Source organism: Lolium perenne, chromosome 3 (genome assembly GCF_019359855.2).
Source record: "Lolium perenne isolate Kyuss_39 chromosome 3, Kyuss_2.0, whole genome shotgun sequence".
In the NCBI taxonomy this organism is placed as follows: domain Eukaryota; kingdom Viridiplantae; phylum Streptophyta; class Magnoliopsida; order Poales; family Poaceae; genus Lolium; species Lolium perenne.
The window spans coordinates 8,002,796-8,025,548 of NC_067246.2; the positions used below are offsets into that span (position 1 = coordinate 8,002,796).

A 22,753-nucleotide genomic window follows, 5' to 3' on the forward strand; every position below is an offset into this window, starting at 1 on the left:
ATGAACCACATAGCTACGGTAGAGCCCTCAGCCCCGGGAGAGAACTACTCCCTCCTCATCATGGGAGACAACGATGGCGATGAAGATGGCGGTAGAGATGGCTTCCGGGGGCAATTCCCCGTCCCGGCGGCGTGCCGGAACAGAGACTTCTATCCCCCAGATCTTGGCTTCGCGATGGCGGCGGCTCTGGAAGGTTTCTCGTACCGTGGCTTATTCTTCCGAAGTTTTTAGGTCAGGATGGCTTAAATAGGCGGAGAAACGGAGTCGGAAGGGGACGCCCCCTAGGCCGCGCCACCTTATTGTGTCACCGCCTCGTGGCCCCACTTCGTAATCTCTTCGGTGCTCTGGAAGCTTCCGGGAAAAATAAGGTTCTGGGCGTTGATTTCGTCCAATTCCGAGAATATTTCCTTACTAGGATTTCTGAAACCAAAAACAGCAGAAAACAGGAACTGACACTTCGGCATCTCGTTAATAGGTTAGTTCCGGAAAATGCATAAAATCATCATAAAGTGCGAACAAAACATGTAGGTATTGTCATAAAACAAGCATGGAACATCAGAAATTATAAATACGTTGGAGACGTATTAAGCCACCACGAAGCAAAGGGCTGCTGCTGGGCTGGCCGCAACCTTGAGCTTGCTGCACCATATCAACTACACCATATCATTTGACTTGGAGTTCCTCTTATTAAGTTAAGTGCCAACAATGGCGGCTTGGGGTGATTGGTTCGGATCTACTGTCAACACGGTCATAGGTCCATTCCATAATCTCTTTGCAAAGCATGCAGTGTATTGCTTCACTGCTGACACAAACGTGATGGACCACAAGAGAGAAGCTGAGGTTTTGAAAGAAAAAGTGGCAGGCGTCCAACAGAAGATTCGAGATGACAAGCATAGGTTGGAATTCATGCCAACAGAACAGGCAAGATTATGGTTGGAATCGGCCAATAGTGCTATATCTGAAGAAGAGGAGAACCGCTTGCTGTATGAACAGAGGTACCGATGTTGGGGATGCTGCTCCCCAAATTTCTCGGAAAACTATAGGATCAGTAAGCGAGCGGATGAGCAGCTGAAACAGGTGAAATCAATCACCAGCAATCCACCAGGCGATAATAGTATCACACGCTCACCAGATCCACGCCCTGTCAAGAGTATGCTTGTAGATCCTGCTCCAATGCCTCGAAGCAGAGAGGTTATTCTCGAGGATGCTCTCCGGTTCGTTGCGAGCAATCATCCCAATGAGGGGATAGTTGGAATGTGGGGTCCAGACAAAGATGATAACACAAATCTCCTCAAGCATATCAACAATTCATTTCTTGAAAAAAGTCTCTTCGATTTTGTTATCTTTGTTCCAAGCCCCAGCGCTTGCTCTGTAACAAATATTCAATCTGAAATCATAAGCAGGCTTGGTATGAAGCAGGATGGTGATGAGGCAACTCGAGCCACCAGGATACGCGAACAGCTTGAGGGAAAAAAATTCTTGGTGATTATGGACGACCTCCGTCAGAATCTGGACCTTGGAGCGGTTGGCATTCCACATCCTCTTGGATTCGTTGGAGAGAAGAAGAGGAAAGTGGTAATCATGTCACTATCAGGATACAGATCCGTTGGTAATCTGATGGGTGTGAACAAAGATATTGAACTGCCTATATTGCAAGAGGAGGAAGCACGCGAGCTATTTAGACAGTCAATAAATTTCCAAGGGGATCTTTATTCTGATCCCGACATCGGGCCACATGCTACTGATCTGGTACGGACAATAAATGGCCTGCCATCGGAACTGGTACGTTATGGGAAGTCAATGCATGGAACAAGGGATCCAAGTTCCTGGAAAGTTGCTATAGATGATGCAGCAAGTAAATTTTCTAGCTTAAGTTTGGTAAGTGTTAATTTGTGCCAAAGCTCAATTTTTCTAGGAATCTATAGCTGGTCATAAACCCGTTTTCTGAGCACTAACCAATGTCTCTTTTTTATGCCTTGAAGATAGAAGACGATGTCCGTCTCATTGAGGATGATCCCACATTGGGTGTAATCGGAATATGGGGTCCAGGTGGAGTGGGAAAAACACGTCTTCTGAAAAAAATCCTGGGCTTTTTCAGAGGAAGGATGACTGTTATATGGGTGATAGCCTCCAAGGAGTGTTCAATGTTAAAGGTCCAAACACAAATTTTAAAGGAGCTAAATCTGAAAGGGGATGACAATGTGGGAACCCAAAGTGGCATGATCCGTGACTGCCTGGAGAAGAAAAGCTTTCTGTTATTGTTGGATGACCTTTGGGAAAGAATTGATCTGGAAGCAGTTGGCATACCACTTCCCCTTGGAATTGAACCTTTGAACAAACTCAAGAGAAAAGTTGTGCTCACAACAAGATCTACATCCGTTTGTGGTGACATGGACGTGAAAAAAAAGGATTAAAGTTCAATATCTGCAGGAGAATGAGGCATGGGAGGTATTCAGAGAGAAGGTCGGAGACCAAACTATTTTTTCTCCTGGTATTGAAGATCGTGCAAGAATACTTGTGGCTGAAATGAAGGGCTTGCCTTTAGCTTTGGTAACTGTTGGAAGGGCAATGTATGGGAAATTTCATCCGGATCAATGGGATTGTGCAATCCAACATATGAAAAACTCGTGCTGCATTGACAGAGATGAAGACCCCTTGAAGATGGAGAAAGAAGTTTTCAGAAAGATCATGTTTAGCTATGATAACTTGAAAAGCGAGAGGCTGAAGAACTGTTTCTTGACTTCTGCACTATGGCCAGAGTATGAGGAGATTAACAGACAAGAGCTTGCTCAACGCTGGATTGGCTTAGATCTAGTGGATGTGGGGAACATACAAAGTCCCTACACAAAAGCGTATAGTCTGATGGGCGACCTTACAGGCGCATGTTTGTTAGAGGGCTGTGGAGAATCGATTCATTATGTCAAACTACATGATGTGATTCGTGATATGTCTTTATGGATCTCTTGTGGCTGTGGTAAGAACAATGACAACTGGTTTGTCCGTGCCGGAGTTGGGCCAGATGGAAATTGTGGCATCCCATGGAGCAGTGCAGAATACATCTCATTAATGTCCAACAATATGAAGAAACTTCCTTGTGTTGATGACCCGCTGAAACTGAGGGTGTTACGCCTTCAAAAAAATTATTTGGATGAACAATAATAGGTGGAGTACTTGTGAATTCCTCTAATCTGACATATCTGGATTTGCAAAGTAATAGACTCAAGGAGATACCTGAAAGCTTATGTCACCTGACAGAATTGATACATCTTGATTTGTCAGATAATTATGAGTTAGAGGAAGTGCCTCACAGCTTTGGAAACCTCATTAAGATCAAGTTCCTGTACCTGCAGAACACTTCCATAAAAATAATACCAGATGAGGTCATATCTAGACTAGAAGCATTGGAAATAATACACCTGGATCTTACGTGGGTGTCTGATTGTATCAGATCTTATGTATATAGAGAGATGGGCACACTGAAACACTTGAAAGTTGTTGTTACATCAGTAGTACTTTTGGATGGATCGACATCACTTTCTGATGCGGCTGACCTACCCATTCGGCGTTTACGTCTGGTAACATCTGCTGAAAAGAAGGAATTCCATCTCTATGATATTTTATCATTGGCACAAACGACATTGTATGAACTGGACATTACAGACAGCCCGTATGTGACAGATATAACAGTGAGGCCTAAACAACAATCCTACAGTTTTGGTATTCTTGATCAGCTGAAATTGTTTGGTTTTCAACAATGCACAGCAGTAAAATGGATGGGAACATCTCCAACATCTGTATTTCCAAGGCTCACTCATTTAACAGTGTCAGACTGCTTCAAGCTAGAGCACCTGTCTTGGGCGATGTATCTGCCTTGTCTTGAAAAACTTGATGTAAAATTCTGTTATAGCATGCGGAAAGCTTTTACAAGGCATCATGTTGACAACGTGTGGAGTGGACAAGAGAGTTCCCTGACATTTCCTTCCCTCAAGCACCTTTTGCTTGAGGGCTGCAACTCGCTGGTCACTATTGCGGATCCCGATGTCAGATTCTCATCTCTAGAGGTGCTGCATATTTTTGAATGTCCAGAATTCAAGAAGCTTCCTTTTGACATGGCCAGCTTGCCACAAAGTCTGAAGGTTCTACAGATTGATGATACTGAATCCTGGGAGCGATTGGAACTGGAAGGAGGTGTCAAATCTTTCCTTCAACCCAAGCTTCAATATTATGGCTGGCTCCATGTAAATATAGATATCTCACAATTTAGAGATACATCCGTACGTAGATAAAGTTGAGATAGCTATTTTTAGACGGAGGGTATGTTAAATAGCATAAGCAATCTGTTAATTCCTTTCCGTGTTTCTATCTGGGCTCAAACAAAGATAGGCAAAGGTATCATCATCTCGTCCGGGAGTGTTATCAGGCATGTTTATACAGCATGCACGGAAATGCTTCTTTCGGTTCCACAGATGTATTGTGTCTTTGCTCCGCATTTTCCTCTCCATCTATTTGAGATTCAGTTTCGTCAGGTCCTATGTTGTGAGCTGTTGAAATATTGGGCCCATTTTTAGTGGCCCAAATTAGATTTCAGTTTTTCCAATAAATCTCAAAGCCCACATAGTGGCAGCCTTGTGAGTTTGAGCCCAAGTTGATGGCAGCTCACTAGGGAGTGACAAGAGGTGGGAAGTTTAGTCCCACATGGAAAGTTGGGAGGAAGTTAGACCACCTTATAAGGTGGGTTGTTCCACCACTAGTAAGTGAGTAAGAATAGGAGTGCTACACGCGCGCGCTCCTCCTCCTCCTCGCTCGTCTCGACACGACGCGACGCGCGCGCCGTGGTGAGTGGATCGTGGGCTATCTGTAACCGACTCGAAAAGTTCGTGCGACGTGGGTGTGGCCCACGTTGCCTAGGGTTTCCCGAGCCTATATAATCTCCTGCCCGGCTACCGCAGAAATATATCCAACATACGAGTTAGGGTTTCCACCTCTCTCTGCTTGCGCCGCCATCGTAGCCTACTCCATCCCGCGCGCCGACGTGCATCGGCGAACGGGAGAGCAGGTCTCCGGAATCGCTCGTCCTTGCGATCCTGTACGGGAGAGGGCGAATTAGGTTTTTGGGAAGCGCTCTGCGCGACTGCTCAAGCTCTTCATCACGGGCCGCCTTCCGTCCAAGTCGGGCGGTGCTGCCTACCGTCGTCTTCAACGCCGTCTACTTCGACCCGTCATCCCCGTCATCAACAACGTTACTGCTGCAACATCGTCTGCTACACCTTCACCGCCACCTCCACCAGATCGGTACGTGCGACATATCTCGATCTGTTTAGCAATGGATGTTGTACTGTTTGCTCTGCTACTGTTCATGTTGATCACTGCATCTAGTATGTTCGAGTTTCACATGTTAGTAGTTACTGTCGTCATGCTTAATATTCTGGAATTAATCATGGAAATTGTGCCTAATTATCCAACATGAGCTGGACCAAAGTATTGCCAGAGACGTGATGTGTTCTTTTCGGGTTTTATGTTCTTGAATGCCAATAGCAAAGCTTTGTGTCTCCACTGTGTTGGCATTCTTGCCTGACTGGCAGGAGTATGTAATAATTTGTACCTGCTTGCCTGGAGGCGTTTTCAGTTGTGTGAAACCTGACAATCTCGTCTGGGAATGTATTTTTCGAAATGGGGTTGCCCCCGCCTCTGCATCAAAATGATGCATATGGCTGTTTTATTACTTTATTATGAGTGAGTGCAAGATCTTATTACAAATCAAGTATCATCCATGGTCGATACAAAGATCAACCATTAAAAAGAAAACAAAACAGCGGGTGCCAGTGATACATCATATTGTGATCCTATGATCAAGCCGCCAACCGAACCGACTGCAGAAATCCTGTGTGACCGTCTCCAAACGGTTGCACCCAGACTCCATGGCAGCTCGCTGCTCCTCTCCTTGGATATAAGACCACGTATCGATCCAATATATGGCCAAGGGAATAACCTCAATACAGAATATCATCTCTAGCCTGTGCATTCTGCTGCGCACGTTCCAGTTGTGTCACATCAGCATTAGGCTGAGCTTTGATTCTTTCACTTGTTCGCACACCAAAAACCACCTCTTCAGAAATTCCACCAAAAGCAATCACATCTTTTTTAGAATATCTCCCACCCAGGAAAACACCGGTGCCCCTTGTGATCACCTCAGCAGATTGCGTCTTCATTGGCAAAGGATGCAAAGAACCCGAGCTCGACCCACCTCTCCCTTGTGGAGTGTGGGGCGATGCCAAATGGACTTTCTCCAAGGGCAGATGTGAACGCTGTTCATCTCCCGCCTCAACAATATCCGTAGGGAACGAGACTTGACTCGAAATAACCCCCTCCTGAGAATCATGAACAACCTGTCGCGGTAGAGAAAGGACCGGATCCTCTGCCCACGGAGAAGAAATTAGGTTCTCTCCCGTGCCCACCTAAGTCTGTACGTCATTTTGAGAAAAATTCACACTCTGACTATGTATCGAAGCCATCGAATCCTCTACATCAACAGTCTGCCCCGGCAGCGAAAATACCAGCTTGTCTACCACGCCTGTCGCAACGTGGTTATCTTGCCAAGCCACTATTGGTTCGCAAACAACCCCATGCGGAGCAGATCTGGTCGCCAGGTTTAAGCCTTCTCTGCCTCACAAGGTCAGCTTTAGACGAAAAAACAACACGAAAAGAATCAATCCCAACGGGTGTAATATCTCATTGGTGTTGTCCAGGAACCAGCCATTCAAGCTCCATCAGAAGTTGTTGAGTGCTCATTTGTCCCCCAGTGATCCGCACTCTACCAACCTTGCCACTGTCATTCTTTAGTTTTATATCTTTGTTCTGAGGAATGTCATAAAAGTTTAAACCTTCCCTACACAATCCAGAGTATAGCAGTAGGTTTTGGCATCAATAAAAGGTGACAATCCTTGTCTTTATGCTTTGCAGAATCACAGTAGATACATAATACTGCAGTGCATTCTGTTGCCTTATGCCCTTTAGTGTCACATTGAAAACAGAGGGTGCCATCAGGATTCTTACCCTTGTTCGCTGCACTTTGAGAGGTCCCAGCTTTGTTCACTACCCCTACATCCTGGGTAACACCAATGGCTGATGTGTTGGTCACTGCAACAATTCCATTTGGATTATTAGAAACAACTTGTCTAGACTGAGGAACATCTTGTTGCTCATTATTCAGTCTTTGTCCCCTACCATTAAAATTTCCACGGATGTTGAAATGGCCCGAAGCTCGACCTCTACCACTGTAAGTCTGCTGCTTATATGGCCTACGGCACCTCTGGTTATTGTTGGGATTAAAATTGCCTTGGTTCTGGTTCTGATTCTGAACATTACCGCTATCATAATAACCTTCATCAAAGTTACCGAACTCACCCCCAAAAACAGGTCCATTAAATTGCTACTGAGTATCAAAATTTTGGCCTAGGTTATTAGAAGAAGTACCACTGCCTTCCCCTTGGAAATACTGCTGCTGAAAATCATTACCTTGGTTCTGGGGCTGGTAGCCTTGTGCCACCCTTCCATCACCAAAACGACCTCCAAAACCCCCTCTAGGAACATAAATTGAATTGAAATTACCTCCTCTGCCTGGTTCTGGGAATGTATTAAGACCGTCCACTGTGTAAATGCTTCCTAGCGACATGCATCTGTGTACAATATTGCAAATTACTCTTGTACTGCTCTCTGTGGCTGCAGCTGTTATTATACCTTATACATACAAGTGAGTAATCAATGCGCTCTGGAAGAACACACGCAACTAGTATATACTGAGCAGCTCTGCCGATGCCAAAGTCTGCCTGGTACTCGCTAATTTGCACACACAAGATAAGTTTACAACTGGAAACTAACATCCATCGACCATCGATTGACAGTCTTGCCATCAACAAATCACGTCTCTAGGTCCATTCGAAATCCTGTCTCGTTCGCTGATGCAAAGGTTGCCGTGTTGAGCTGACTGCTTTTGAACCAGTCATCCGCCCGCCCGGCCACAGCTTGGCACTCGATGGTGCCGCTGGTTTGGTGGTGTCTTTGGAAGGACGTAATAGCAGGATCTTCAGACATATATCTTCAACTCCTGCTGCGGTTTTTCACGCCATGTTGGTTGAGGCACGCTCGTGGGTACATGCTGGGAGAAGAAGGCTGCTGGCTCTAGTAGACAGACCAAGAGAATATTGAATGTAGATGGGCTGCAGTTCAATAAGGCAGTCCATATAGTCTATAATTTTTTAAATCTCAAGGCCCATCACGTTAGCAGCTTGGGACAGCCTTGGGGAACAAAGTTTAGTTCCACATTGCTAGTTGGGGGAGAGTTGGAGTGGTATATAAGGCCTGCTGTTCTAGTCCTTACAACTAAGTGAGAATAGAAGGAGCCCTCGCACACTCCTCCTCCTCCGCCCGCCCCGCCCCGTCTCGTCGCGCACGTCGCGTTTCGTGACTCGAGTTCGAGTCACACTCAAGGATCAGATCGGAGTCTCTACCTCTCAGAACTCTCAAGTCTGCCTCTTTCACGAAGAAGTTTCTTTTGATGTGCTACTCTCTAGTCTTCCCCATCCCGGCGACTGCGTGCACAGCCATCCGGGAGAGCAGTTGAGATCCTGCACCGGGAGGCGGGCGATAAGGTTTTTGGGGAGCGTCTCGACACGACTGCTCGCTGATGTTCGTGCTCTTCTTCGCTAGTGCTGCTGCTGGTGCGACCTTCTCGGTCGCGATGTACGTGTTTTTCCTCTCCTACCTTGCACTGCTACTTGTTCCATGTTCAGATCTGATGCATGTGCTTAGTCTGATGTGTGTGGTTAAGTATGCTTGTGCATTTGTCATGTTGTTTTCGGTAATTAATCTCACACGGAAATTGCCTAATAATCTAACAATCCAAAAACCTTATTGTTTAGGCAATTTTCACCGTCTGATTTTGCTGCTGCGCTCAAACCGAGCTCGTTTACGGGTTCTCATTTCAAGAGATGGGAGAATAAGACCCTCTTGTGGCTCACTTCTATGGGCGTGCACCGAGTTGTGGAAGGTACTCCCAGAGGTCCGCTTACTCCTGAAGAGGATAAAACGTTCGGGGATGCCACCGTAATCTTTGTGGGTGCCGTCCTAAGTGTGCTTGGAGACAAGTTGGTTGATGTTTATCTGCACATCCGAAATGGGAAGGAAATGTGGGATGCACTGGACGCTAAGTTTGGTGCTGCCGACGCAGGAGGTGAACTGTATGCTATGGAGCAGTTCAATGACAACAGAATGGTTGAGAACCGATCTGTAGTAGAACAGGCTCATGAGATACAGATCATGGCAAAGGAACTTGAGCTCCTCAAGTGTGTGCTACCGGACAAGTTTGTCGTAGGATGCATTGTCGCTAAGCTTCCCTCTTCATGGAGGAACTTTGCCACTTCTCTGAAACATCAGAGGCATAGTTCTCTGTTGAGAATAGCATGGGCTCTCTGGATGTTGAGGAGAAGGCGAGGGTAAAAGACAAACACACCAGAGGAACCGATGGACGTTCTGTTGCCAATATGGTGCAGAAAAATGCCTACAAGTCCAAGGGAAAGAACAAGGGAGTCTCCCAGACCACCAACTTCAAGAAGGGGAAAACAGAGAAGAAAGATCCTTGCTGGGTGTGTGGCGAGACGGGCGATTGGGCTAATCGCTCTCCACAACGCAAAGGAAAGAAATGTCAGGCTGTGTAGAACTCAAATTCTATCAACATGGTAATTGGCAACACAGAGGAACGAACTACATGGTATGATAATATATTACCTACTGTTCTTTTGGTGTTTCAGCCCACATAATGGTGGGTTGATACAGGTGCTAATGTTCATGTGTGTGCAGACATCTCCATGTTTACCTCTTATAAGGCCCGAGGTTCCTCAGTAATGACGGGAATGGGTTACATGCTACTGTTCGTGGTGTTGGCACGGTAGATCTGAAGTTTACTTCGGGAAAGATCGTGCAATTGAAGAACGTGTTGCATGTCCCTTCTATCAAGAAGAATCTCGTTAGTGGCTCCCATCTTATGAAAGATGGGTTTAAGTTGGTGTTTGAGTCTAATAAAGTTGTACTGTGTCAACACCCGGATTTTTAAGTCCCGATGCCTATTATGCCATTCATCGCAATCCCAGGAATATTTTTTTTGCGAGACATAATATTTGATATCACAGAACATCATTCATTACATAACATAATCGTCTTACAACAAAGGATCACATGATCTAGTCTCATTACCATAATAGTTGATCTATTGATCAATTACAAAACACATAGCGGAAATGAAGTAGCGGTTGTGGTCCATCTATTCCACAGGCAACTGTTGGCGTCAGGAGTGGTCCTAGTTGTCGTAGACGTCCTGTTGTCCTTCATCCTGGTACTGGGGCTCCTCTTCATAGTCTGGCCATTTGAATAGCCAGGGACAAAGCCATGAGTACTTTTAGAGTACTCGCAAACTAATACTAGTGTAAGCACTAACAACTATAGTAAGGGGGTTCTAAGCTCTAGGTTTATTTGCATAAAGCCAGTTTTATTTCATGAGCATTTAGTAGTAAAGGACTATTCATTTGCTTAGCTAAACTTAAGTGGGAACATTAGTGTCATTCCCACAACTCTTGTTGTGATTCCAGTCAAAGTCACCATTCACCTTTCAAGTTCAAGTCACAAGTCACATTTTTGAAAAAAAGGTCTGATGACAGAACAGTATGGCCTCTCCAACTTTCCATGACCGCGGACGCGGCTATTCGAATAGGTTAAACTCTGCAGAGGTTGTACACTTTTACGTGCCACAACAATTGCAATAGTTCGTCAGGGGTAACTAGCCCTGATTTATCGCACTCAGTGCGCGAACTACCAATTCTAACCTTTCATTTACATACCCTAGTATAGCCACCTCTCCCCATGAGCTTGGCCTCCCGGTGAGAGCAAACCGCCAACCCGGGAAGTGCACAGGGCTTGGGTAGGACATTCACCTCATTTCACGTCATTTCACTTTCAATGGAGGCAGCCTCGGCATAACCCCTATGACGCTTGTTCAGATGGAATCCATACTAAAATACATAAGTTTCCAGTTAAGCCTTACCCAGATTCAGGTATTGTGGGGGTACTTGTAAAATTGGAATGGTCTCGCATCCGAACCCAACCATCGGTTTTTGGTAAATTTCACCAAGTCATTCACAAGTCATATTCACCTTCAAAATCTTTTAATAGAATGACTCATCATTCCAAGGTTTTCAAAGTCATTGGTTTTCACAAGTTCCCATCTAAAGTAGTCACTTTTAGTTTTAGCACTAGCAACTAGTCATGAGGGGTGCTAACTAGCTTTGATTGCTCTAGGCTAAATTTGATGCTCTTATACTACTCCATATCTAGACCAAGTGAATCATGAATCAAAAAGTAACTTTGATGAATCAATTTCAATAAATCTTGCAAAGTAAAAACTTGGGATAGGACCATTAAGCATAAAATAAAATGGAGTGATGCCTTGCTCTTGTAGAGCTTTGCACTTTGCAATAATATTAGCTTGCAACAATATAGCTTGCATTAGTCTAGCTTGTCTTGATTGGTGTAGTGATCAAAGTTCTCTTCTTCTTCCTCTTGGTAGAAGACCTCCTCCTCTTGATAGTCTCCGGTACTAGCGTCTATAAACGAATACGAGGATACAATCACCAAACAATACTTAAGTAGACTTAATTAGCCTTAATGTCTCACACAAATGCTCTAGCATCATCACTTAACATTTACCCAAAATTATGATAGGGTTTTCTTATTTAGTGTTAGGAAAATAATTTCCTCTCATTGAAATATGGATTAGGGTTTCCATTTAGTTCCTTTGGAGAAATAATTTCCTCTCATTGAATCTTGTTAAGATTTAATCTCCACAAATAACAATGTATGGTCACATGTTGACCAAGGTCAACACTTCACACTTATCATTTGAGAAACATGATTTAAATGAGATTCATCATCTCATGCAATTTAAATACTATGTGATTTAAGATCCTCAAGTGAGCAATTATGAGACCATGCAACCAGGGTCATCACATTACTTCAAACTACTTGGGAAGATGATTTAAATGGGGTGCTACACCTCATAGATTTGAAATCTTAAATTTGAAATAGTTTTAAATGGGCTAGAATTGACTACATAGCCAATATTTGGCTCTAGCCCATGATCATATACAGTACCCATATCATATTTTTGCATAAACAATTAGATTTTTTGAAATGTGAATTATGAGAGGTTGAATCACCTCAAAATTCATTATGGTTGATTTTCTAAATTTATTTGAATTCTGAAAACTATATGTCTTCTTATTTTTACTATTCAAAAACTACAACAGATATGAGGTTGAAACCAGTGTGGTTGGATAGAGAATTTTATAGGCTTTTCAACAACATAAAGTTGGTCAAATTTGGTGCAGCAGATTTGAAGTTATTTGATTTTGAATAAGGCATCTGCAAGTAAATTTGAATCAATAGAAATAAACCAGATTTGAATTTAACGGGCCACGCGGGAAAATTTAACGGGCCGGTCCAGCTATGCGCACTTTGCACGCGGGCCAACTGACAGTGGCCCCCGCTTGTCAGCCTGTCTTAAGCAGCGAAACGGTATGGGCGAATGAGGGGCGTTGGATTAGAGATGGATCGGACGGGCGTGGTTCGTCGTTGTCTTCGACGAATCCGACGTGCTGGCGGCGAGCCTAGAGGGTGGGAGAGCTAACCAGGGTCCGGCGAGGCTCGGCGAGGGTGCGCGGCGGTGTTGTCGAGGACGAGGAAGCGAGTGGTGGTCGTCGGAGGAGCGGAGGTGGCCGAAATCGACGACTTGATCTGCGGCGGCTCACGGGTCTCCGGCGTGAAATTAAGGGGCTACCGGCAGGAACGTGGAGGAGTGAGAGTTCGAGGAGGCTCAGAAGAGAGTGGGGAGTGGAGTGGTGTGAAGGAATTGCTCTGGGGAAGGCTCTATTTATAGGGGCGCGAGTGTGCCGCGGGGGTGCGCTCGGGTTGGCCATGGCGACAGCGATTGGAGCGGCGAAGGGGCAATGGAGGTTGCGCATGAGGTAGGCGACGTCTAGGCGGTACTGGTGAGCGTGATGGCACGGTGAAAGGTGGTCTATGGCGTGCGGGAGAGGTCGTCGTCCTCGCAGTACTGGCGCGGCAAGCTTTGATCATCGCGACGGCAGCAGGTCGAGCCCGTCCAATTGGGAGTGTCTAGCGTCGTCCTGGTGAGGTGTGGAGTGCGCGTGCGCAAGGAGAGAGGGAGAGGAGTACAGACGCGACGGGGCAAAGCGGCGCTCTGGCACGTCCAGGGCTGTGCCCGTGCGCGCTACTGGCGTGTCTGAGTGCGTCAGTGTATGTCCTGTTCCAGGCGTGGGCGTGCTCTTCTTTGGCCAAGGAGGGTACCAGCGTGCATGGTGGAGTGAGGGCTACCTCGTTGACATGGTGATGCTGACCAGAGAGGGGTGGTGAGGAGGAGTGGCATGGTGGTCTCCTTGATCTCGGCATGGGCTTGTTTTGGCTTTCTACAGGCTTTAATCACCAAGGCAGGTACATGGCTTGATGCAAGAGACACAAAGGAGCACTTATCATCTCAGTACCAAAGTGGTTTAGGCTAAAATCTGATGTGTAAAGGAGTCTGTGTCCAATCTGATTTGATGCCTGCCAAGTGTTCGATGAAATGGCCGCATGACGGTTTTGTTTGAATTTTTCAAATATTTTTGGTGGAGTTGATTTGAATATTTAATGGAGTAGAATGGTGGTGGTGGTGGTCAATTTGGTGCAAGTTTGCAAAGTTCCAAAAAGAGGATGATCTTCACTTTGTTTCAAAGTCTCCACTTGTCACACTTAGACTAAGCAATGGGGACAGAGTCAACCATGATGGTCAACACAAAAATGGTTCACCTTGATATGCTCTTGGATGAGGTGGAAAGAGTTGGCCAGGTTTAGTTTGGGATTAGCTAAATAGAAGGGCTCAAAGTCGGCATGATGTTATAAAGTGCAAATAGACCATTATCATATGTGAGTGAATTTTGATATTTCCTTTGATTTGATTTGTGTTTCTTTGATGCAAATGTGTTTGTTATTGATATATTAGTGTTTCACAAGCAATGGTACAAGCAATGGTGGCCTTGATTGATGATTTGAAAAAATGGCCATTTGTGTATGTGAGTGATATTTGCATTTTTCTCATTTATTTTATTTCTCTCTATTTGATTTGGTTTTTCTTGATTCAAAAGTGATTCTTATTTGTTTAGGAACATTTCCAAAAGGCCTAGTCCAAAGATTTGCAAAAATGGCCATAAACACATAAGAGGTGAAATTCCAATTTTCCTTAATCTTCTATTTTGTACCTCTTGCTTTACTTAGGCATGGTCCAGGGTCCATTTAGGGTTAGATGGGGTTTAGTGTTGGTTTCAAACCATTTGGGAAAAGTAGAGGTGCATAGGTCAAGATTTGGAAATATGGCTAAGTGCCACATATGCTTCCATGCACATGTTTATTTTATTTTTGTTTCTAACTTGAATTAGTGGGTAGGTACTAGGTTAGGTTTGTTGATGTTTTCAAAACATCTAAACAAGGTAGAAAAGTCTAGGTAAAAGTTTTACCAAAAGTAGCCATAGGCACATAGTGTTTGAGATATGCCCAAGAGGCAATAATAAATGGTTATTATAATATATCTTTGTGTTTATGATAATGTTTACATACCATGCTATAATTGTATTAACCGAAACATTGATACATGTGTGTTATGTGAACAACAAGGAGTCCCTAGTAAGCCTCTTGTATAACTAGCTTGTTGATTAATAGATGATCATAGTTTCATGATCATGAACATTGGATGTTATTAATAACAAGGATATGTCATTATATGAATGATGTAATGGACACACCCAATTAAGCGTAGCATAAGATCACGTCATTAAGTTATTTGCTATAAGCTTTCGATACATAGTTACCTAGTCCTTTCGACCATGAGATCATGTAAATCACTTATACCGGAAGGGTGCTTTGATTACATCAAATGCCACTGCGTAAATGGGTGGTTATAAAGGTGGGATTAAGTATCCGGAAAGTACGAGTTGAGGCATATGGATTAACAGTGGGATTTGTCCATCCCGATGACGGATAGATATACTCTGGGCCCTTGATGTCTACGGGAGCTTCTATTCTTGTAGACAGTGTTGGGCCTCCAAGAGCAGAGGTTTGTAGAACAGCAGCAAGTTTCCCTTAAGTGGATCACCCAAGGTTTATCGATCTCAGGGAGGAAGAGGTCAAAGATATCCCTCTCATGCAACCCTGCAACCACAAAGCAAGAAGTCTCTTGTGTCCCCAACACACCTAATAGGTGCACTAGTTCGGCGAAGAGATAGTGAAATACAGGTGGTATGAATAAGTAGTAGCAACGGCACCAGAAAAGTGCTTTGCCCAGGACAGTAAACAAGCAGTAGTAATGCAGCAGTAGTAACGCAGTAAAACAGTAAACAAACAACGATAGCAGTATTTAGGAACAAGGCCTAGGGATTACACTTTCACTAGTGGACACTCTCAACATTGATCACATAACAGGATAGATAAATGCATACTCTACACTTTTGTTGGATGATGAACACATTGCGTAGGATTACACGAACCCTCAATGCCGGAGTTAACAAGCTCCACAATAATGCTCATATTTTAGTAACCTTTAGTGTAAGATAGATCAAAAGACTAAACCAAGTACTAGCATAGCATGCACACTGTCACCTTCATGCATATGTAGGAGGAATAGATCACATCAATATTATCATAGCAATAGTTAACTTCGCAATCTACAAGAGATCATGATCATAGCATAAACCAAGTACTAACACGGTGCACACACTGTCACCTTTGCACACGTGCAGGAGGAATAAAACTACTTTAATAACATTGCTAGAGTAGCACATAGATAAATTGTGATACAAACACATTGCAATCATAAAGAGATATAAATAAGCACCTCACTATGCCATTCAACAGTGAATAAGTATTCTGTGAAATATAGCCTAAGAGACCCACACGGTGCACACACTGTCACCTTTACACACGTGGGACAAGGAGTCTCCGGAGATCACATAAGTAAAACTCACTTGACTAGCATAATGACATCTAGATTACAAGCATCATCATATGAATCTCAATCATGTAAGGCAGCTCATGAGATTATTGTATTGAAGCACATAGGAGAGAGATGAACCACATAGCTACCGGTACAGCCCCGAGCCTCGATGGAGAACTACTCCCTCCTCATGGGAGCAGCAGCGGTGATGAAGATGGCGGTGGAGATGGCAGCGGTGTCGATGGAGAAGCCTTCCGGGGGCACTTCCCCGCTCCGGCAGGGTGCCGGAACAGAGACTCCTGTCCCCCAGATCTTGGCTTCGCGATGGCGGCGGCTCTGGAAGGTTTTCCGTATCGTGGTTCTTCGCCTCAGGGGTTTCGCGACGGAGGCTTTAAGTAGGCGGAAGGGCAGAGTCGGGGGCCTGACGAGGGGCCCACACCATAGGGCGGCGCGGGCCCCCCCTTGGCCGCGCCGCCTTGTGGTGTCGCCACCTCGTGGCCCCACTTCGTATGTTCTTCGGTCTTCTGGAAGCTCCGTGGAAAAATAGGCCCCTGGGTCTTCGTTTCGTCCAATTCCGAGAATATTTCGTTACTAGGATTTCTGAAACCAAAAACAGCAGAAAACAGGAACTGGCACTTCGGCATCTTGTTAATAGGTTAGTTCCAGAAAATGCACGAATATGACATAAAGTGTGCATAAAACATGTAGGTATCATCAATAATATGGCATAGAACATAAGAAATTATCGATACGTCGGAGACGTATCAAGCATCCCCAAGCTTAGTTTCTGCTTTCGTTGAAAGCAGTGTAAAACGATAACAAAGATAATTTCTGAAGTGATATGCCATCATAACCTTGAGCATACTATTTGTAAACATATGTAGTGGATGCAGCGATCAAAACAATGGTAATGACATGAGTAAACAAGTGAATCATAAAGCAAAGACTTTTCATGAATAGTACTTCAAGACAAGTATTAATAAGTCTTGCATAAGAGTTAACTCATAAAGCAATAAATCAAAGTAAAGGCATTGAAGCAACACAAAGGAAGATTAAGTTTCAGCGGTTGCTTTCAACTTGTAACATGTATATCTCATGGATAATAGTCAACATAGAGTAATATAACAAGTACAATATGCAAGTATGTAGGAATCAATGCACAGTTCACACAAGTGTTTGCTTCTTGAGGTGGAGAGAGATAGGTGAACTGACTCAACATAAAAGTAAAAAGAATGGTCCTTCAAAGAGGAAAGCATCGATTGCTATATTTGTGCTAGAGCTTTTATTTTGAAAACATGAAACAATTTTGTCAACGGTAGTAATAAAGTATATGAGTTATGTACATTATATCTTACAAGTTGCAAGTCTCATGCATAGTATACTAATAGTGCCCGCACCTTGTCCTAATTAACTTGGACTACCGGATCTTCGCAATGCACATGTTTTGACCAAGTGTCACAATGGGGTACCTCCATGCCGCCTGTACAAAGGTCTAAGGAGAAAGCTCGCATTTTGGATTTCTCGCTTTTGATTATTCTCAACTTAGACATCCATACCGGGACAACATGGACAACAGATAATGGACTCCTCTTTAATGCATAAGCATGTGGCAACAATTATTATTCTCATATGAGATTGAGGATATATGTCCAAAACTGAAACTTCCACCATGAATCATGGCTTTAGTTAGCGGCCCAAAGTTCTTCTCTAACAATATGCATGCTCCAACCATGAAGGTGGTAGATCTCTCTTGCTTCAGACAAGACGGACATGCATAGCAACTCACATGATATTCAACAAAGAATAGTTGATGGCGTCCCCAGAAGCATGGTTATCGCACAACAAGCAACTTAATAAGAGATAAAGTGCATAAGTACATATTCAATACCACAATAGTTTTTAAGCTATTTGTCCCATGAGCTATATATTGCAAAGGTGAATGATGGAATTTTAAAGGTAGCACTCAAGCAATTTACTTTGGAATGGCGGATAAATACCATGTAGTAGGTAGGTATGGTGGACACAAATGGCATAGTGGTTGGCTCAAGTATTTTGGATGCATGAGAAGTATTCCCTCTCGATACAAGGTTTAGGCTAGCAAGGTTATTTGAAACAAACACAAGGATGAACGGTACAGCAAAACTCACATAAAAGACATATGGTAAACATTATAAGACTCCATACCGTCTTCCTTGTTGTTCAAAACTCAATACTAGATGTTATCTAGACTCTAGAGAAACCAAATATGCAAACCAAATTAGCAAGCTCTAAGTGTTTCTTCATTAATGGGTGCAAAGTATATGATGCAAGAGCTTAAACATGAGCACAACAATTGCCAAGTATCAAATTATCCAAGACATTTTAGAGTTACTACATGTATCATTTTCCAATTCCAACCATATAACAATTTAACGAAGATGAAACTTCGCCATGAATACTATGAGTAGAGCCTAAGGACATATTTGTCCATATGCTACAGCGGAGCGTGTCTCTCTCCCATAAAGTGAATGCTAGGATCCATTTTATTCAAAAAAAACAAAAAACAAAAACAAACCGACGCTCCAAGTAAAGTACATAAGATGTGACGGAATAAAAATATAGTTTCAGGGGAGGAACCTGATAATGTTGTCGATGAAGAAGGGGATGCCTTGGGCATCCCCAAGCTTAGACGCTTGAGTCTTCTTAAAATATGCAGGGGTGAACCACCGGGGCATCCCCAAGCTTAGACTCTTCACTCTTCTTGATCATAGTATATCATCCTCCTCTCTTGACCCTTGAAAACTTCCTCCACACCAAACTCGAAACAACTCATTAGAGGGTTAGTGCACAATAAAAATTAACATGTTCAGAGGTGACACAATCATTCTTAACACTTCTGGACATTGCATAAAGCTACTGGACATTAATGGATCAAAGAAATTCATCCAACATAGCAAAAGAGGCAATGCGAAATAAAAGGCAGAATCTGTCAAAACAGAACAGTCCGTAAAGATGGATTTTATTAGGGCACCAGACTTGCTCAAATGAAAATGCCCAAATTGAATGAAAGTTGCGTACATATCTGAGGATCATGCACGTAAATTGGCTTAATTTTCTGAGCTACCTACAGGGAGGTAGACCCAGATTCGTGACAGCAAAGAAATCTGGAACTGCGCAGTAATCCAAATCTAGTACTTACTTTACTATCAAAGACTTTACTTGGCACAACAAAACACAAAACTAAGATAAGGAGAGGTTGCTACAGTAGTAAACAACTTCCAAGACACAAATATAAAACAAAGTACTGTAGCAAAATAACACATGGGTTATCTCCCAAGAAGTTCTTTCTTTTTAGCCATTAAGATGGGCTCAGCAGTTTTAATGATGCACTCGCAAGAAATAGTATGTGAAGCAAAAGAGAGCATCAAGAGGCAAATTCAAAACACATTTAAGTCTAACATGCTTCCTATGCATAGGAATCTTGTAAATAAATAAGTTCATGAAGAGCAAAGTAACAAGCATAGGAAGATAAAACAAGTGTAGCTTCAAAAATTTCAGCACATAGAGAGGTGTTTTAGTAACATGAAAATTTCTACAACCATATTTTCCTCTCTCATAATAACTTTCAGTAGCATCATGAGCAAACTCAACAATATAACTATCACATAAAGCATTCTTATCATGAGTCTCATGCATAAAATTATTACTCTCCACATAAGCATAATCAATTTTATTAGTTATAGTGGGAGCAAATTCAACAAAGTAGCTATCATTATTATTCTCATCAAGTGTAGGAGGCATAGTATAATCATTATAAAATTCACTCTCCATAGTAGGTTGTACCAAAAGGCCACTATTATAATCATCATAAATAGGAGGCAAAGTATCATCAAAGAAAATTTTCTCCTCAATGCTTGGGGGACTAAAAAGATCATGAAAACCAGCTTCCCCAAGCTTAGAACTTTCTACATTATTATCAACAATGGTGTTCAAAGCGTTCATACTAATATTACTACCAGCATGCAAATAAGATTTCATAGGTTTTTTAATTTTCGCATCAAACCATCCATGTCTTAAATCAGGAAATAGAATAAGAAGCTCATTGTTGTCCATTATGCCAAACTAGTGTAAACAAGAAACAAAAAGATGCAATTGCAGGATCTAAAGGAAATAGCTTCGAGCACAAACACAATGGCGCCAGAAAAGTACTGTTACCTGGAACCGAAGTATGAGTGCCTTTTTACCTTTCCTCCCCGGCAACGGCGCCAGAAAAGTGCTTGATGTCTACGGGAGCTTCTATTCTTGTAGACAGTGTTGGGCCTCCAAGAGCAGAGGTTTGTAGAACAGCAGCAAGTTTCCCTTAAGTGGATCACCCAAGGTTTATCGATCTCAGGGAGGAAGAGGTCAAAGATATCCCTCTCATGCAACCCTGCAACCACAAAGCAAGAAGTCTCTTGTGTCCCCAACACACCTAATAGGTGCACTAGTTCGGCGAAGAGATAGTGAAATACAGGTGGTATGAATAAGTAGTAGCAACGGCACCAGAAAAGTGCTTTGCCCAGGACAGTAAACAAGCAGTAGTAATGCAGCAGTAGTAACGCAGTAAAACAGTAAACAAACAACGATAGCAGTATTTAGGAACAAGGCCTAGGGATTACACTTTCACTAGTGGACACTCTCAACATTGATCACATAACAGGATAGATAAATGCATACTCTACACTTTTGTTGGATGATGAACACATTGCGTAGGATTACACGAACCCTCAATGCCGGAGTTAACAAGCTCCACAATAATGCTCATATTTTAGTAACCTTTAGTGTAAGATAGATCAAAAGACTAAACCAAGTACTAGCATAGCATGCACACTGTCACCTTCATGCATATGTAGGAGGAATAGATCACATCAATATTATCATAGCAATAGTTAACTTCGCAATCTACAAGAGATCATGATCATAGCATAAACCAAGTACTAACACGGTGCACACACTGTCACCTTTGCACACGTGCAGGAGGAATAAAACTACTTTAATAACATTGCTAGAGTAGCACATAGATAAATTGTGATACAAACACATTGCAATCATAAAGAGATATAAATAAGCACCTCACTATGCCATTCAACAGTGAATAAGTATTCTGTGAAATATAGCCTAAGAGACCCACACGGTGCACACACTGTCACCTTTACACACGTGGGACAAGGAGTCTCCGGAGATCACATAAGTAAAACTCACTTGACTAGCATAATGACATCTAGATTACAAGCATCATCATATGAATCTCAATCATGTAAGGCAGCTCATGAGATTATTGTATTGAAGCACATAGGAGAGAGATGAACCACATAGCTACCGGTACAGCCCCGAGCCTCGATGGAGAACTACTCCCTCCTCATGGGAGCAGCAGCGGTGATGAAGATGGCGGTGGAGATGGCAGCGGTGTCGATGGAGAAGCCTTCCGGGGGCACTTCCCCGCTCCGGCAGGGTGCCGGAACAGAGACTCCTGTCCCCCAGATCTTGGCTTCGCGATGGCGGCGGCTCTGGAAGGTTTTCCGTATCGTGGTTCTTCGCCTCAGGGGTTTCGCGACGGAGGCTTTAAGTAGGCGGAAGGGCAGAGTCGGGGACCTGACGAGGGGCCCACACCATAGGGCGGCGCGGGCCCCCCCTTGGCCGCGCCGCCTTGTGGTGTCGCCACCTCGTGGCCCCACTTCGTATGTTCTTCGGTCTTCTGGAAGCTCCGTGGAAAAATAGGCCCCTGGGTCTTCGTTTCGTCCAATTCCGAGAATATTTCGTTACTAGGATTTCTGAAACCAAAAATAGCAGAAAACAGGAACTGGCACTTCGGCATCTTGTTAATAGGTTAGTTCCAGAAAATGCACGAATATGACATAAAGTGTGCATAAAACATGTAGGTATCATCAATAATATGGCATAGAACATAAGAAATTATCGATACGTCGGAGACGTATCAGCCCTCTCGGTGGAATGTCGTCTAATTAGCTTGCAAGCATATGAATGGTTCATAAGAGATGACATATCACGGTACGAGTAAAGAGTACTTGTCAGGAGACGAGATTGAACGAGGTATAGAGATACCGATGATCAAACCTCGGACAAGTAAAATATCGCGTGACAAAGGGAATCGGTATCGTATGTAAATGGTTCATTCGATCACTAAAGTCATCGTTGAATATGTGGGAGCCATTATGGATCTCCAGATCCCGCTATTGGTTATTGGTCAGAGAGAGGTCTCAACCATGTCTACATAGTTCGCGAACCGTAGGGTGACACACTTAAGGTTTGATGTCGTTTAAGTAGATATGGAATATGGAATGGAGTTCGAAGTTTTGTTCGGAGTCTCGGATGGGATCCAGGACATCACGAGGAGTTCCGGAATGGTCCGGAGAATAAGATTCATATATAGGAAGTCATATTCCAAGTTTGGAAATGATCCGGTGCATTTATGGAAGGTTCTAAAAGGTTCTAGAAAAATCCGGAAGAAATCACTATGGAAGGCGGAGTCCCGAAGGGACTCCACTAGCTAGGCCGGCCAACCCTAAGGGGAGGAGTCCCAGGTGGGCTCCACCTAAGGTGGCCGGCCACCCCACCTCAAGGAAAGGTGGGAGTCCCACCTTGGGTAGGACTCCCCCCTTGAGTAGGTTTCCCACCTATGGGAGGTTT

The 22,753-nt window shown here is 43.6% G+C and overlaps 1 pseudogene; it reads left to right on the forward strand.

Moving 5' to 3' along the window:
• The first annotated feature begins 705 nt into the window (after positions 1-705).
• Positions 706-6,803, forward strand: LOC139837775 (probable disease resistance protein At1g61300; annotated as a pseudogene).
• Positions 6,804-22,753: the final 15,950 nt, after the last annotated feature.